General features: G+C 38.4%; 1 non-coding gene across 1 annotated transcript; it reads left to right on the top strand.

Moving 5' to 3' along the window:
* The first annotated feature begins 3101 nt into the window (after positions 1-3101).
* trnaf-aaa (transfer RNA phenylalanine (anticodon AAA)) lies at positions 3102-3183 on the top strand. The gene has a single exon. It is a non-coding gene; the product is annotated as a tRNA-Phe (tRNA).
* The last annotated feature ends 11619 nt before the right edge of the window (positions 3184-14802 follow it).

The following is a 14802-nucleotide window of genomic DNA, read 5'->3' as shown; positions in this document are numbered from 1 at the left end:
CTCCCCTATCACTGAGCAGGAGCTACTAGACAAACTCCAGGCCCTCAGACCACGCAAAGCCTGTGGCAAAGATGGAGTCATAAATGAGATGCTGAGACACAGCAGCCCAAAGTTGCAACAAGCCCTGCTCAAACTCCTCAATCTTATCATAACAGCCGGATGTTTCCCCGAGGCCGAGACCAAGGACTGATCATGCCCATCTATAAGAGTGGAGATAGACTCTATCCCAACAACTATCGGGGCATCTGTGTGAACAGTAACCTGGGGAAGGTATTCTGCAGTATCCTAAATACACAAATAGTGGCCTTCCTTACCGAACACAATGTCCTGAGTAAGAGTCAGATTGGCTTCTTACCAGATCACCGCACATCTGATCACATTTACACCCTACACACACTGATAGACAAACAAGTCCACCAAAAACCCAAAGGAAAAATTTTTGCCTGCTTTGTCGATTTCAAAAAAGCATTTGACTCGATTTGGCATGAAAGATTGTTTTATAAACTACTCCAAAGTGGCATAGGAGGCAATGTGTACGACATTATTAAATCAATGTATTCAGAGAGCAAATGTGCAGTGAAAATTGGAAACAAAAGGACCAAATTCTTCACCCAATGCCGTGGGGTGAGACAGGGCTGCAGCCTGAGCCCAACACTGTTCAATATCTATATCAACGAATTAGCAGGAATGTTGGAAAAGTCTGCAGCTCCTGGTCTCACACTACACGACACAGAAACCATGTTCCTGCTCTATGCAGATGACCTGGTCCTGCTGTCGCCCACAGAACAGGGGCTGCAGCAGAACCAGGCACTGCGAGAGCAGTACTGTCAGACCTGGGCACTGACAGTCAATCTGGACAAGACCAGAGTTATGGTTTTCCAGAAGAAAGCCAGACCTCAGGGAAACAGGTACAAATTCACACTCAACAGCAACACATTGGAGCATACATCCAGCTACACATATCTCGGTCTCACCATCAGCTCATCTGGGAGTTTTGACCTGGCAGTGAAGGCACTGAGGGAGAAGGCACTCAGGGAATTCTACGCAATAAGAAGGAGGCTCTTCAACATCAACCCACCAACAAGAATCTGGCTCCAAATATTTAAAAGTGTAATCCAACCCATTGCACTATACGGCAGTGAAGTGTGGGCCCCCCTCACAGTCCAGGAGTACACTCAATGGGACAAACACCCCACAGAAACTCTGCACATGGAGATCTGTAGAAACATCCTCCATGTGCAGAGAAAAACACCTAACAACGGATGCAGGGCCGAATTAGGCCAGTACCCACTATTGATAAACATACAAAAAAGATTATTAAAGTATTGGCTACACCTAAAAAACAGTGACCAAAATTCATACCACCACAGAGCCCTGCTGAGCCAAGAGCTGAGCCCAAAACAGAGCCCCCTGAGCCAGCTGGTCCTGAGGCTCACTGACACAAGCCACACTGACACTAACCAGCATCAGGACAGCACTGCTAGAGCACCACAACTCAGACTCAACCACATCACAGACCAAACAGCAATATCTCACACACTGGGACACACACACACAAACACAACATAAACTGCAATGCTACAGAACCCTAAACAGGCAATACACACAATCCGAATATTTGACCAAGATAAGGAACAACAAAAAGAATCAGACCCTGAGGAAGTAAAGGCTTAGTGACCACAGCCTGGCAATAGAAACTGGGCGACACAGGCAGACCTGGCTGCCCAAAGAGGACGGGCTGTGCTCCCACTGCCAGCGGGGAGAAATAGAGGCAGAGATGCACTTCCTACTGCACTGTGACAGATACTCTGGGATTAGAGAAACATCCTTCCCTAAATTCAGAAATCTAGTCCCAGAGATCCCACACCTGCCAGATCACAACGGGTCCCAATCCTACTGGGAGAGGGAGGAGGGAACTGGCAGCCCAGTATGTGATCTCCTGTCACAGCCTGAGGAACAGTGAGCCTGTCTCCCAATAATGCTCAATATGTTTACAGTATATGTAAATATTTTATGACATGTCTCTGTTGTAAATGTCTGTAATATGTCTGTAGATTTTATTTTATGTTTTGTTCTATGTTAATTGTATTATTTTATTTGCTTTGGCAACACTGATTGTACCCATCGGTCATGCTAATAAAGCACCTTGAATTGAATTGAACAGTATTTACGTGCCACTGCTCCCAAGTGGCTCTGGGTTAAGACTGCTCTTTCACTTACTTGCAACTCAAATGGAGAAAGCAATTTTTGAGTCTCTCGAGAGACTGCGCTAGGTGTTTAGAGATAGACTTTGTCAGTTCCCCCTGGAATGATGGCCTCTCAAATAGTTTGTGATTCCTCTAGACGTTATACAGTACAATCAAAAGCGCAACAAAAGTGTTTTCCGTGGAGCAGGTTTCAGACCCGTAGACCAGTTTTATTTGTACAGCAGGACGCATTCCCAAACGCGAATCTGCTGTTTTAGAAATGCTTTGGGCGGCGTGAAATGAAAATAAGAAATCAATTCCAGATGCACATGGAAGCAATCAAGTGTTTCATCCGAACTGTTTCAAAGACTGCTCAAGAGCTTTCCTTTCACAAACGCGCAACGATTAATGATGGGGGTGCACCCTTCAATGCGCCTTACATCTCTAGGTAGTGATTGAGACGATTCATAGCGTGTGCTCATTTCCATATATGCCCCGTGTTGCAGTGGTAGGATGACGTAAAATACTGCTTCGACACGTAACGGCATTATATTCAACTTCAGGAGCTGAGGGCTTTCGTAAGCGCGTAAATCAAAGGCAATTCCCGCGTCTAACACTAATGTAAAAGCTTTTCAAATTGCAGTGTGGTGCAGCTTGTAAAATCCTTGTCCACATTTCTCGTTTGTTGATGTTTTATCTGTCTGCCAAAGTTGCATTTTGACATCCGGACGAGGAGACTTGATCATTCGAACGTGAAGCTGCCCTTAAACCCTCTGAGGCGTATCTGTCTGCCGGCATGTATTTTGTCAAACATTTTTTTTGAACAGAGAGCGACTTTGAAAAGGTTTCCGCAGCCACCTCGCACTCCATGTTAGATTGTAGGAGGAATGCAATGCAGCGGCAGCAGAGCTTGCTGTAGTCGTAGCCGAGTGGTTAAGGCGATAGACTAAAAATCTGTTGGGGACTCCCCGCGCAGTTTTGAATCCTGCCGACTACGGCGTCTGCCGTACGTCACCGTATGCCTGCGCAGCAAAGGCAAAGTGCCGCTTCCCCTTTTTCTGGTACTATAAAAACGCTAAATCGCTTGGACCCTGTGCCATGGAAATCAATTCTTCAGATAACGACACGTTTTGTGTTCGCACGACCGGTGTTCTACTTATGCCTTTGAAAACCTAATAAAGCTGAAAGAACCGACACGATAGGTTCTTGTAAAGCACGCCTGTAAAGAACTGTTAACATCAAAGGGTTTCAGTGTATTAACTGAGGAGAAGGCCTGATTGCTAATTGTTGACTTTTTATTTGGTGTGAGAAACACTCTCACTGCGCATGAAGTGCAACAAATGTAGCCGCAGAAATTGCATAACGCTTTCATTTATGCTATTGCAGACACCAACGTTGCCTAGATAGAAAACCGAAATAGCCATGGGTTTGCTTGCTGGTCTGAAGGATCTCTCTTCGAATCTCTATCATTTGTCAATGGAAGTAAAAGGTGCTGCAATCTGATACATGTTCAGATTCAAACCCGCAGCTGTTCTTCAAGTTTATTTTTTGACTAATTACAACTGAGTGTCGCATGAGCAGTTACATAAACTTATCTGGCATATTTTAACACAAATGCCATTCTTAAATTAAAACTAACAGTATATTGTCAGGGACATTCAGTTATATACAAACAAGAGACAGACAAGAGAATATTTCTACCTTTCATGTGGACTACAGATGCAGCCATTCAAAGTGCGCGGCACTGACACGTACCGGAGGTAATTGGCTACGGCCTCGCGGATCGTGACGCGCGATGACGCAATATACTGCGGTACGTGATTGGTTGACCAACAGGGGCACTCGTGGTGCGTTGGTCGGTCGTAGAAAGATTTAAATGTCTTTACTGTGCCTGTTTTAGTATTGAATATTTATATGGAATTTTACCACTGAAGGGAAATCTTAGTAGCTGAGCATAAAAAGAATAGGAGCATACTGTAACGCGTGTGAAGGCCATGAACGATATTAATTTTGGAACATAAACATACAGTATATGGCTGGTCTCGGTACTTTAAAGAAAAAATACACACCAGTATTCCATTTCTCCCTAAACATTTTAAGCATCGAAGTCTTTAACTAACGTGATACCGGAGGCAACAAGCATACTTTTAGAATTTGATTAAAAGGGAATATACAGATGCAGCCATTCAAAACAAGCGGGGTATGCTGCGGTATAACATGGTGGGCGTGTCACAGTAAACCACATCATAACGTATGCAAATTAGATTATGTTAATAGTATCCGGAATCACCTTGTAAAACCGCCAGGTGGAGCTAATAAAGGTTAACCTCTCCTGTACAGCATTTGAGCTGTCACCAGAAAACGTCAGTTTCGAATCACTGCTGAGGGACAATCTTTATTCAATTGAGAATTTAAGTTGTATACTCTTTAGACTTTTAAATTTAAACAGTGTATTACAGCATGTTAATCATTAAACATTAAAAAGGCGGTATCTTTTATAAAAGCAAGATTGTTCTTTTGGACAAAAGTACACAACCTACCACCTTTATTATAAATATTTTAATTATGCAGGAATATTTTATGCATCAAAGTCTTTACCGAAGATATTACTAATAGTATTAATAATGAATGACCTTGGACAAGCTGTAAGCTCAAAATATTACCCTGGTCCACATTCTTTGTAACCATCTTTGTAAACGAAAAGAGTTTATTTTTTCATTGACAAAAAGTAACACCACAGCATTTAGTTGATCCGATCACGCATTCGTTTCCAATCATACAAAGTAATTCTTGAGAATCTCCGATTCACCATGCCTTTCACATGCTCATAAACGATATTAATTTAGGAACATAAACATATTACTGTATGTAAACTGCACTGTATATTGCTGGTCTAGGTAGTTTAAAGAAAAAATACACACCAGTATTCCATTTCTCCCTAAACATTTTAAGCATCAAAGTCTTACATGTTGTTATTTGGGAAACGTTTGTACGTGCTCCTTCTGACCATATTAGGATTATATACTTTGTGAAAAGTGATAGTCTTTTAACCTTTTCTGTGAAAGTGGAATACTGGTGTGTATTTTTTCTTTAAACTACCAATACCAGCCATATACAGTCTGTAACGTAGGGATTTCTATATGTCTTTATTTAGTGGTTACATTAGTGACAAAGGCTAAACTTTTAGCTTCAGTAACGCGTACGCCGTATGGCATACATGTTTGTTTTGGGTTTTGCTTGTTCACATATCTTCCCTTTTTATAAAACGACATGGTTGAAAACTGTTCCAGAGCCACTGTTGTTTCATCACTGAAAAGTACATCATGAAATGCCTCTCCCTGTTCAATCCACTGGAAAAAAGAAAAGGAGCATAAAGCGTCTGATGGTCATAAACGATATTCATTTAGGAACAGCATCAGAGATATGTTTTTAACTGCACTGCATCGGAAAGAATACCATAGTGTGTTTTTTTTTTACTCCCTGGCGGAAACTGGCTTCCATAAGAATCAGTATGGCTCAGAGATTAAATAAAACTTCACTCGCACCAAACAAATGTATATTTCTAAATATCACAACATGATCGAATTTAAGTCATTTTAATAACAATGAATAGTCACCTATGCGTTACAATATAAACATTTATATTGATTTAAATTGCGTTTAAATCGCCTTTATTTAAAACCCATAAATAAAGCTGATACTGTTTAGACTTTTAATTATTTAAAACTGTATTACAGCAGCACAATGCACAATGCAACGTAAATCGCTATCTTTGTCTTCTGTGTAATAATGTTCACCTCTCTGTCCAGCAAATTTACAATAGTAATAATAATGAACTTTATTGTATATGGCGCCTTTAAAGGTGGCTCCTCAAAGCGCTTTACAGGTTAAAAACAATAACAACAATACTGTTAGGCTGGGCAAATGATTTTTTTTTAAGAAATACAAAATGAGATATAATGATGTGTTCCGGCTTAGACATTAACGAAGAGCATAACACGTGAGCGGCGTAGCGGTCGGCTGGCTTTCCCCATCTACTGTATACCGATACACTGCAAGTACAACCCCCCTCTCTGCGGGAGTGCTGGCTGTGACGAATTAAACCGGTTTCACAGGTATTTTCAAAGTAGAAGGGGGCGAGATTTCCAGCGAAAGACACCTCCCGCCCTCAAAAACCCAGTAAGTACAGTACTTACTAGTTAAGAAAGCTAGGCTCCTCAATGAAATCGCTTTAACATGCTAATACGTTGGTGTAACAGTCTGGGCGTGGCAAGCTTCTAATGTCTCCCAACTACGGCGAAAGGAACCTTTCTTTCATTGGAAGACAATGAACATATTCTAGCCCTAAATGAATTAATAGCAAACATGGTTTACATAAAAGACATTTTTCCAAGAAAGTTTAGCCTTTGTCACTAATGAAACCACTAAATAAAGACATAAATATAGAAATCTTAAGATTTTTAAAATACATGACTTTGCTAAAATTTATTTAAAAATAAAAACAATTACAAATGCCAGCGGAGAGAGAGAACAGGGGAGGGATGTTGGTTTTGCATAAGGGGCGGGGAAATTAGGTCTATTTGGGAATGTGGAGTTACATGTTCTGGCTGTTTGTGAATTATTGTTGTTGAGTATGGAGTGTTGAGGTATTGATTTTGTGTAATGCTTTATGTTGAAAATTAAGGTGGATTTTGTTTATGATAAAGAGGATAAACTGGGATGGGAGGAGGGTTTGGTTTTGCATAAGGGGCGGGGTTATGATAATTGGAGGAATTTGAGAGAGTTTAATGGTTTGATATATTTGATTTTGTATTGTGGTTGTTATCTATGTTTTTGGTTGGTATTATGTTTATATGGTTGTTTTTGTTGGTTGGTCGTTATTATGGTTATTAATAATACGATCTATAGTTGAAATCTGAGCCTAAATAAAAAGAAAAAGCATTTTCAGAGAGCAATTACGCTGTGTTTATGCAGAATAAGTGATTAGGTTTATGAGCGATCTAAATACTTATTCATTTAAAACGCTATATAAAATAAAGTTTATTATTAATTTGCTGGACAGAGTGGTGAACATTATTATGCATAAGACAAAGATAACGATTTACGTTAAAAGACATTTAATTAAACACGGGTTTGTGATTTAAATAGGAATGGGGGTGACGGGAACTCTTAATCTAAATAAAAATAAAATAAATAAAACAGGTTTCGATAGTTAATAACCACTTTTTATGGACGAAACACGGGTGATTTTTCTTCCTCCTGATCAGTTTAGAAATCTGTGTACGCTGTAAGGTTTTTACTTCTTAATTAAACTTTTAAAATACACGATTCGAATAGAAAGAAATCCTCTTCCTGGTACAGTATGTATAGCAAACCAGCACGTCTTTTTCCTCCAATCAGAGGGGTGTCAGATGGTGTCAGCCAATCACCATTCTGAAGCCCTACCATAATCTCTGGTATAGGGAGAACCAAGAATTCTGTCCCATAGTTTATGTAGATAGATGATAGATAATTTTATTGATCCCGTGAGGGAAATAAAGTAAATCATTTTCATTTTAGGAAATTATTAAACGCTCGGTTAAAAGCAAAGGAGATTGTCTGTTATAGTGGACATAAAAACAAGAGTTTGCTGCGGCGTTATTGGAAACCCAAATTTAACAAAAAATCGCTGGCATTATATCCTAGAAGACACAGACCGGTACCAGACCGGGAGAATGCCCGCAACGTAAAAGAAAATGCCTGATGAACTAGGGATTGGACAGTTTTCAAGTGCTTGTACAATCGATGGAAATGTTCAAATAAAAGTGCAAAAGAAATAAACAAAATAATAATTTATTTCTTTATCATATTGGCTAGCTAATGTCCTCTCTTTGCTAGTTAGTGGCTGTGTTTCTGCGTTGATTAGCAACGGGTGACTGTTCTCAGGCGGAAGATGTAAACAGCTTAATTTTCATGTTAAATAATTTTAAATTAAAATTCATTCTATACATCAATAGCATATTTGGGTACCGTTTCATAACACTTTCATGCTTAAAATGTTTATGGAGAAATGGAAGACTGGTGTGTATTTTTTCTTTAAACTACCAAGACCAGCCATACACAGTACAGTTTACGTACATACAGTAATGTTTATGTTCCTAAATTAATATCGTTTATGACCTTCAGATGCGTTATGCTCCTCTTCTTTTTATGCTCAGCTACTAAAATTTCCCTTTAGTGGTAAAATTCCATATAAATATTCAATACTAAGCGGATTAAAATGTGCACAGTAAAGAGATTAAATGATTAAATCTTTTCACTACCAACCAATGCACCACGAGTGCCCCTGTCAGTCATTTTGGCCAGCCAATCACTTACCGCGGTGCCCTGTGGTGGCTTGTGGGTAGTTTACGGTACCGCGGGTTTGTACCGTGCATTTTGAATGGCTGCATCTGTAATATGAAATCGCGTATCTAAAGAAATTAATAACGATATAATTATATTCATGTACCACAACACAAGAATAGTACACGCTGTACAATGTCTGTTGATACTGTTTCTGTAGGGCTTTTTCAACACTTTACACGCGACCTTGCCAGTGGCGCTGTGGGTTAGGTTCCTGACTTCATCACATGTTGTGTGTTTAAATCCAGCTGGAGCCATGACTTTTTTTTAACAAACATTTCTTTGAAAAAATAAAACTTTTCCCTGGGTCAGAGATTAAATAAAACTTCAGTCGCACCAAACAAATTACCACACACTGAACACGTTAACCCAAATATGTCTCACAATACTTTTATGGTACATTACTTTTCTAAAATGTATTTAAAAATAAAAACGATTACAAACGCCAGCAGAGAGAGAGACACACACACACAGTTCTTCATTGTCAAAAAGTAATTGTTTTTTACTTTGTCAGCACCCAGACAAACGCAAACGCAAACGCGTTATTAATTAAATGCTTTTATTCATTCTTAATCTAACTCACAAGTTGTCATCTGTTGTTGAAGCTCTGTGAGACTAGACTCACACATGGCTAGACTTGACTATTTAACCATGAGATTATGTTTATGTTTTGTGGCGTCTCCGGGGGAATAGATAAATGTAATATGTATGAAAGTACTCACACCACAAACTCTACTTTTATTTTCGTGAGGTTTCTTCCTTTTCTTTCGTTCGTCCGTCTTCCAAACCAGTCCGCAATCCGTTTTCTCTGTCCTTGTTCAGTCTGTATTCCAAAAGTTCGTAAAATCCAACAAATCCGCGTCGAGTCCAAATCACAAGCCGTATACCGTTATCCTTTATTTATTCCGAAAATCCGTTGTCCTTAAATCTTTATTCACTCCAACCAAACTCCCCTATCTTCTCCAACACGCATTCACCAACTGGAGCCCCAGTGAAAACAATATAAAAATTTCTTTTGTAATAAATTTAATTATTATATTGGCTCGTTATCACATTCATAAAATGAAGTGGTCTGGGAGGTACCCTGTGTTTGAGCATTTTGAAATGGAAGTAAAGGGGTATTTGCAGACTATTTCGAAATGCAAAAATATGAAAGCGGTGCGGACATTATTTTTATTTAATTTGTTTAATCTTTTTTCATAACTTGAATTGATGTAGTAGTATGTACCCTGACGATATTTTTGTTTGGAATTGTTATATGTACTCTTGTTTGTGTTGTAATGTTTGTTCTTTTGTTAAGCATAAATAAAAATTAAAAAAAAAAAAAAAAAGCATTCACCTACTGGCTTCCGCGCCAGTTCACTGTTTCCGGGGCATATATATTTTGTTTCCTGATGAGACCCACCTGTGTCTCGTTGTCTTTCAGCCTGAGCCCTTTCCACCTGCAGGTCAGCTGGTTTCTCTTAGCGGCCATCTTGGTCAGGTCTTAGTCAAGTACAGTGAGCAGATCGTTCCTAAAATACCTGTCCTGGATGACCCTCCCTCTGGTCCTCTTACAGTTTATTAATCTTCCTTGTTATGCACTGAGAATGATAAGCACCCCAAACACGAGGGCAACGTAGCGGTCGGCTCTGACTTTCCCATCTATACCGATTCACTGCAAGTACAACCCCCCCTCCTTCTCTTGAGTGATGGGCAACAGTTGGATATCTGGGAGAATTTTTCGTTCCACTGGCGTCTGTGAATTCCGCAGATTTTTATCGTCATTAATTTTGTTACATTATACATTTTAGAAACATTTCATCTATACAAACACCACAAAACTATTTTCGATTGTATTTCTGAATGTTATGTTACACTTACAGTAGTTCACTGTTTTAAATACATCTAATTAAGAAAGTTAGGTGTTAGCATAAACTATTAGTAATCAATAATATTGAATTTGGCACTGTAATAAGTTGTTGCACTTTCCCCCGCATCTTGTAAAAATATATTTCATTGTTCAAATATACATTAAATCTGACTATCATACAATAAGTTAAATACAAAACCAAAGAAAAAACGGTAAAATATAATTCAAAATATTTTGCTAACAATGTTAACTGTTTATAAATAATCAATTGTATTAACTAAGGAGTAGGATGGCACAGTTATTAGTATACTTTTTGTTTTGTTTCTTTTTCATAAATACAACAGTAGTACCTGATGTCTCAGTGGCTTTCAAAATTAAATTATGCATGCAAACCTGTGAACTGGCCTCTGATACTGGCCATGTAATACCCTGCATTGTGGAATAATAGTTTATTTTAAAGGATAGAGAAAGCACAGAAAACAGGCAGTTAGATTGATCAGATTAGTATGAAAAGCCATTTAGCAAAGAGGGAATGAGAAGAGTGACAAACTAGTATACTTTAGATCTTTTTTTCTGAACCAGGGAAAATCTGATCATGTTTCTCTATAACAATAATAAAAAAACTTTATTTTACATATCACCTTTAAAAGTGGCATCTCAAAGCAATACAGTAGATGTAAAAACAGTTAAAAGGACCACAGATTACAAAGTAAATACCCAACACTGATTGTACCCATCTGCCATGCTAATAAAACACCTTGAATTGAATTGAATTGAGAAAGAGAGGGGAGGGCGAGCGAGAGAGCACAGCCAGGACAGGCAAATAAGATACACTCCACAGACATTCACAACAGTGACATATCATAAAACTTTTGCACATATTGTTAAATTATTACTTGTTTTTCAGGAAGTTAAAAAAACACTTGAATTACTTATCCAGTCTCTCGAAATAAAATAATTTTTCAAGCAATGCAACTAACGTCAGGCAACGTGTTTTTTTTAAACCAACATTGACAGCCACATCTTAAATCTTTTCAGTCAGCTCTTTTTTCTCTATTTGAATTGTGGCGATTCAAACAACTTGGGATAACAAGTGGTCTCAAAGTCACTGAGCTCACAGAGCTTCAACAACAGATAACAATTTCCTTAGTCCTTCCTTAGTCTTCTTGAAATTGTCAGATTATGAGTGAATAAAAGCATTTTATTAAAAACACGTTTGCGTTTGTTTGGGAGCTATATTATGTATTTTCATATGTAAGATATAATGATGTGTTCCTGCTTACACATTGCACGACTTTAAAAGCTAGAAAAACAGGTTTCGATTCATATTATCTCGCCCACCCCCTCTCTCTCTCTCTCTCGCTCGTTTGCCCTAAACAGACAATACACAGGGGGGAGGGCAAGCGAGAGAGAGAGTTTTTTGCCCTCTGTCAAAAACTAACTGTACTTACTGGGCTTTGGAGGGGGGGGACGTGTCTTTCGCTGGAAATCTCGCCCCCTTCTACTTTGAAAATACCTGTGAAACCGGTTTAATTCGTCACAGCCAGCACTCCCGCAGAGAGGGGGGTTGTACTTGCAGTGCATCGGTATAGATGGGAAAGCCAGAGCCAACTGCTACGCCACTCTCGTGTTTGGGGTGCTTATCATTCTCAGTGCATAACAAGGAAGATTAATAAACATAAACATAATCTCATGGTTAAATAGTCAAGTCTAGCCATGTGTGAGTCTAGTCTCACAGAGCTTCAACAGCAGATGACAACTTGTGAGTTCGATTAAGAATGAATAAAAGCATTTAATTGATAACGCGTTTGTGTTTGTCTGGGTGCTGACAAAGTAAAAAACAATTACTTTTTGACAATGAAGAACTGTGTGTGTGTCTCTCTCTCTGCTGGCGTTTGTAATTGTTTTTATTTTTAAATACATTTTAGCAAAGTAATGTACCATAAAAGTATTGTGAGACATATTTGGGTTAACATGTTCAGTGTTCAGTGTGTGGTAATTTGTTTGGTGCGAGTGAAGTTTTATTTAATCTCTGACCCAGGGAAAAATGTGGTGTGGACGGTTGAGGTGAGAATGCAGGCTCGCGCTGTTTCTGTTATTCTTTTTGTCTTCTTCTGGCTTGGTCGGATAGTTTTTGTTTTTGTTTTATCAATAAAGTTTGATAATCGGCCAGTGAAAGCTCTGTTGTCCTTCACATGAATGCCTGAAACATTGTGCCGAACCCAAGATTTTACAGTATTTTTTCTTTAAAATACCAATAACAGCAACATACAGTTTACATAATATGTTGATGTTCCAAAATTAATATTGTTTATGACCTTTATGACCTTTGTTATGCTCTTCGTTAATGTCTAAGCCGGAACACATCATTATATCTCATTTTGTATTTCTTTTTTAAAAAAAATAAAAATCGTTTGCCCAGCCTAACAGTATTGTTGTTATTGTTTTTATCCTGTAAAGCGCTTTGAGGAGCCGCCTTAAAGGCGCCATATACAATAAAGTTCATTATTATTACTATTGTTAATTTGCTGGACAGAGAGGTGAGCATTATTACGCAGAAGACAAAGATAGCGATTTACGTTGCATTGTGCATTGTGCTGCTGTAATACAGTTTTAAATAATTAAAAGTCTAAACAGTATCAGCTTTATTTATGGGTTGTAATTTAAAAAAAGTCAACAACCGCACTCAAAATGCAATTTAGAGCTTTCTGGCAAGAGGAGACACCCAAATTAATAATGTAACATGCCACTGTTTGTGCATGAATAAGGTTATACTGCTTTTTCCTTAGATATGCGATTCCATGGGTTTTTTTTTTTAATCCCCGGCGGAACCGGGCATCCATAAGAATCAAGTAATAGGTTTATTCCATGCTGAAAAAAAAGAATAAAGAAAACACATTCCATAAGAATCAGCGCTTTTATATAGCGCCTTTAAAGGTGGCTTCTCAAAACGCTTTACAGGATAAAAACAATAACAACAACAACAATATTGTATTTCATTGCACTTTGACAGATCGTCCTTAAATCAATTGTTGATTTAGTTTGACAGTAACCCTAACACTAACCCTATTTTATTTTTTCAAAGAAATGTTTGTTAAAAGAAAGGAAGTCATGGCTCCAGCTGGATTTGAATACCCAACTTCTGATGTGGGAGTCAGGAAGCTAACCCACAGCGCCACCGGCAAGGTCACTTGAGTGTTGAAAAAGCCCTACAGAAACATTATCAACAGACATCATCCAGCGTGTACTATTCTTGTGTTGCGGTACATGAATTTAATTATATCGTAATTAATTTCTTTAGATACGCGATTCCATATTATATTCCCTTTTAATCAAATTCTAAAAGTATGCTTGTTGCCTCCGGTATCACGTTAGTTAAAGACTTCGATGCTTAAAATGTTTAGGGAGAAATGGAATACTGGTGTGTATTTTTTCTTTAAAGTACCGAGACCAGCCATATACTGTATGTTTATGTTCCAAAATTAATATTGTTTATGGCCTTCACACGCGTTACAGTATGCTCCTATTCTTTTTATGCTCAGCTACTAAGATTTCCCTTCAGTGGTAAAATTCCATATAAATATTCAATACTTAAACGGGCACAGTAAAGACATTAAATATACATATACATACTGTATACAGTACAGTTTGCCTACAGTAATATGTTTATGTTCCTAAATCAATCTCTTTTATGAGCATGTGAAAGGCATAGTGAATCGGAGATTCTCAAAAATTACTGTACTTTGCATGATTGGAAACAAATGCGTGATTGCGAAATGCTGTGGTGTTACTTTTACAAAGACGGTCAATGAAAAAAAGAATGTGGACCAGGGCAATACTTTGAGTTTACAGCTTGTCCAAGGTCATTCATTATTAATACTATTAGTAATATCTTCGTTAAAGACTTTAATGGCGACAGCTCAAACATGAGAGGTTGAGCTTTATTATCTCCACCTTGCGGAAATTCCTGATACTATTATTTTACTTGCGGTACCACGTGGTATTATGAGGTACTATACGAGATTTTACGGTAACTCGCAGTAGGCTGCGTCCAGAGCACCACAAAATAATGCGGTATTGCCTGCTTGTTTTGAATGGCTGCATCTGTACGTGTTGATTTACTGATCGGAATAATTGAAAAGTTCGGGTTCATAGCTGATGCAGTGCGTGCTAATTAGAACGACAGCAACGCTGAGCTCTCAGCACCGTACTGAGCTCAGGTGTTTTTCTAAAGCTGTCAGGTGCAGTTTATTTACATGAAGGAAATCTCTTACTGGATACGATTACAATACAGTAAGTAGAACAGGCTACGTAGTGAGTAGCCTGATGCGTTTAAAAGCAACAGGAGCCAGGCAGGAGTCAAACCTACAATCTCCTAAT

This window comes from Atractosteus spatula, unplaced genomic scaffold, assembly GCF_055471065.1.
Source record: "Atractosteus spatula isolate fAtrSpa1 unplaced genomic scaffold, fAtrSpa1.hap1 Scaffold_9, whole genome shotgun sequence".
Lineage (NCBI taxonomy): Eukaryota > Metazoa > Chordata > Actinopteri > Semionotiformes > Lepisosteidae > Atractosteus > Atractosteus spatula.
Note: the sequence above shows the minus strand (reverse complement) of the source record. Positions and strands in the feature narration are given on the sequence as shown.